This window comes from Rana temporaria, chromosome 3 (assembly GCF_905171775.1).
Source record: "Rana temporaria chromosome 3, aRanTem1.1, whole genome shotgun sequence".
Lineage (NCBI taxonomy): Eukaryota > Metazoa > Chordata > Amphibia > Anura > Ranidae > Rana > Rana temporaria.
This window is the reverse complement of record NC_053491.1, coordinates 300338493-300342934: the sequence shown is the minus strand read 5'-3', so window position 1 is coordinate 300342934 and position 4442 is coordinate 300338493.

Genomic DNA, 4442 nt, shown 5'->3' with positions numbered 1-4442 from the left:
CCCCCTTCCATCCGAGCCCCGGGCTTCCAATTTTGGGATAGTGTCCATGGACATCCTCCCAAAACCGTGGGACATGCATCCAGCGCAATCACAGCAGCACTTTACCATTAGTTCCCATCAATGCTACCTATCAGTGCTCATTAATTCTGCCTATTAGTGCCCATCAATTCTGCCTATCAGCACCACCTATAAGTGCTCATTAATGCCGTCCATCAGTGCCATCTATCAGTACTCGTCAATGCTGCCCATCAATACTGCCTAAGTTCTGGCTATCATTGTTCCTCAGTGCCACCTATCAGTGCACAATAGTGCCTCCTATCAGTGCGCACCAATGCCTCCTATCAGTGCCCATCAATGCCATCTATCAGTGCCCTCTATCAGTGCCCATTAGTGCCTTCTATTAGTGCTCATTATTGCCTCCTATCCGTGTCTATCAGTGCCTTCTATCAGTGCCCATTAGTGCCTTCTATCAGTGCTCATCAGTGAATCCAATCATTGCCGTCTGCCTTCTCAGGACAGCACTGCTCTGAGTGGAGAATGTGGCTATCATGGAACATCAGCACAGAGACAACGGCATTGATGGTTCTATTTCCCTCTCCGGCCATCCTCTCTCGCACGGGATGAGAGAGGACACAGCCGATCTGCTCCCCCCTCCTGTGTGTGTTTCACTGGAAGTGTGAGCTGGTTAGCTTCACACTTGACTGCTCGCGGAGCACAACCAGGAGAGGGGAGGGGGAGAAGGGGGAGCAGATCGGCTGTTTCCTCTCTCATCCCATGCAAGAGATGACGGACGGAGGGGGAAATAGAACTGTTAATGCCAGTGTCTCTGTGCTGCTGTTCCATAAGGGACACGCTCTCCGCTCAAAGCCGTGTGAATAGCAACCCCGCTGGGCCCCCCCTTACAATGACCAAATGCCAGGGTCCCGTCGCAAGTGCGACTGTTGCGACCCTGGTAATTCCGCCACTGTCATGCAAGTTGACATTCCTGGTCCATGGGAGTTACATGGATAAAAGCATATAGCATAAAAGCGTATAGCAAGTAGAAATAGATATTTATCAGATAGCGATGTAAAGACAAATCTTCTGTGCCAGTGCCGATTTCCAATGAAGCTTGTCAAGCATGAAAAGAATTGAGTATTTCTCTGGGGGCATCTGAAGAGACAGGGGTCCCCAAAGAAAGATAGAGGGCTACTATTGGCTGTAATGGACAATAAAAGATCATAGATAAAAAATATATATATATTATTGAATGTATCAAAAAGTCAGGTTACATGATAAAAAGTATCGCTCTCATAACAGGTGCTGTGAAAAACTAGTCTTTCTTAGAATTAGTCAGTGTAGCACTGTTATAACAAGGTATACAGTCAGGTGCACAAACAAAAAACACATAGACATGTGCAAACAATAAACAATAACAAACAATGAACCTGGAGGCCTGGATTCACGTAACACTTACGTGGTGTATCTCGATATACGCGGCGTAAGTGTAAATGTGCGCCGTCGTATCTATGCGCCGTGCCCATAGAACTAGATACTCCTGAAAATAGGCTTCCTCTGACCGACGTAACTTTCCTACGCTGGCATATCTTGGGCGCATATTTCCGCTGGCCGCCTCATTGTCCAACAGAGGCTCTGCTGTTGCCGCCGGGCCATCCTGTTCATACAGGGACCTGAAGAATATCTTCCTTAAAAATAGCACCACAACTTTATACACTGTAAATTCATCCATGTCGCTTACGGGGGAGAATGACATATCCCATTGTAGTAGTTGGATGTGTCTCGAGTCTAGGGGAAAAGATGACAGGTTGATAACTTTCATGTCACCAGGGGTAGTAATCTCCCCTTCTATCGTTAAATTTATCGATTCTGGCTCCTCATGCGGTAGCCTCCTCTTCCTCCATATCCTCCAGTCACTGGGGCAAGGTGGACAAGGAAAAAAAGAGCCTAACCGGTTTTGCCGGTCACCACCGACTGCGTCAGAGGCAGCGTGATCCCGTCAGATAGAAGGTTTTCCCTTGAGGTCTGCCAACCACGTAGTAGGTCTCAAACAAATGTAACTCTTTAGACTCTGACAGTGAGAGACCCTGCCACTGTGTAAATAGTTGTAAATACATTAGTAAATTATTGATTATGAGCAAAGAAAATGTTTTTCATAGATTTGACTGGATTTTGGTATTCCCAGACTTGGCTCCATAGTTTGGAGATTTTAAAGTTATTTGAGGGGGAAGAAATCTCCAACTCAGTGACCAGGCTTTGGGTGTGTGTTCAGCTGCACACAGCCCTTAACCACTTGCCGCCCGCCCTATTACAAAATGTTGGCGGCAAAGTGGTTTCAATACCCTGACCCAACGTCATATGATGTCTTTAGGATATTGAGCCACTACGTGCCCCCTGGGGGCGCACATCGCTGCGTTCGTTGTTGCGGTGAGTCTGACACCCCGCAACACCGATCTAGGTAAAGAGTCTCTGACGGAGACCACATGATCAGCCGTGTCCAATCATGGCTGATCACGATGTAAACAAGAAGAGCCGGTGATCGGCTTTTCCTCACTCGCGTCTGTCGGACGCGAGTAGAGGAGAGCAGATTTCTGCTCCTCTGACGGGGGTTTGTGCTGATCGATTATCAGCGCAGCCCCCCCCCCCCGCGAGGATGCCCACACTAGACCACCAGGGATGCCCACCACCAGGTATGCCACCCTAGACCACCAGGGATGCCAATCAGTGCCCACAATGGATGCCAGTGCCCACAATGGATGTCAGTGCCCACAGTGGGCATCACTGATTGGTATGGGACCCTGAGACAGAAGGCATTGGAAACCGCCAGGGTACATCCACCACCAAGCGCACGAGATCGGCGTACCAGGGACACAGAGGCCAATCTGGAGTGATTAGAATCATCAGGATCCCCTCTGCCTCCACTCTGCGGAGCAGCCGAGGAAGCAGCTTCAATGGGGGAAAGGCATAAAGTAGCCGATACTGACCCCACAGGGCCACCAACGCGTCAGATGCGTCAGCACAGGGATCACTAGACCTGGCCACAAACTTCGACACCTTGCGTTTGAGATGAGCGGCCAGGAGATCCACACCATGTGAGCCCCACCTCCTGCAAGGGAGCTGAAACACCTTCGAGTGCAAAGACCAGTCACCCTGGTCCCGCATTTGACAACTCAGTTAGTCCGCCTGCCAGTTTACCAGATAGTAGACATAAGCTACAGCCGTGGCGTTGTCCGACTGAATCCTGATTGGGCGACTTAGCAACCTCCCTGACCACGAGGAGAGGCGAAGCCTGAATGCCCGGAGTTCTAGGACATTGATCTGTAGACGGGATTTCTCTAGAGTTCAGCAACTCTGGGCCGACTGAACCCCCCAGACGCCCCCCCAACCCGTGAGGGTGGTGTCCGTCATAATCACCGTCCACTGGAAGAGAAGAAACAACTACCCGGACCGAAGAGCCAGGGATCTCTGCCACCAACTCAGAGAGACTAGGTGGCTTACCTGAATCTGACGATCCATAGACAAAGGAGATTTTGCAAAAATGGAGAGAAAACTATTTGCGTGATGTCAACACCTTCACTACAGACTGAAGAGTCTGCAAATTCTCCAGGCGAAGAAAGACCTTTGCTTTTAAGGAGTCCAGGATCAACCCTAGGTACTCCAAATGCTGAGTCGGAACCAGGAACGACTTCTGAATGTTTAACACCCACCCAAACTCTAGGAGGGTCTGGCTGGCTATAGACCCATCCTCCTCCAATTCTGAGCCAGAAGCTGCTCTCAGAACAAGGTCGTCTAAGTAGCCCACAATGGCAATGCCTCACTGTCTCAGCAAGCTAGGATCAGTGCGAGCACCTTGGTGAAAACTATTGGTGCTGACGCTAGACCAAAAGGAAGGGCCAGAAATTGAGAGTGGTCCTCCCCTAATGCGAGGCGCAGAAACCTCTGGTGACTTGCGCAAATTGGGACATGCAAGTATGTGTCCTTGATGTCCAAGGATGCCAGAAGGTCCCCTGGATGGAGCGCAGCTACCACCGAATGAAAGGATTCCATGCTGAACTTCCTTACTCTCACGAAGGCATTTAGGGCTTTGAGATCCAAAATTTGACAGACCCCGTCCATCTTCAGGACCCTAAACAGATTTGAATAAAATCCCTGAAAACTCTCGTCCTGCGGAATGGGTAAAATTACCCCACAGCTTAGCAAGTCCTGCACTGCCCCTAGCAGGGCAGACCGACGAGCCGGAAGGACAGGGAGACATGAGGGAAAGAATCTGTTTGGTGGATAGGAAAGAGCTCCTCTGCTGTGGGGGAGTGGGTGCCCCTACGGGATCCTCCTCATCACCCGGCGATTCACAGCCCCTCTGGCCATGGGACCATCCACTCCACTTCAGCGGTAAATATCTTATCATGTTAGACCCCAAATGGGACTTATGATGATGTTTTCCTATA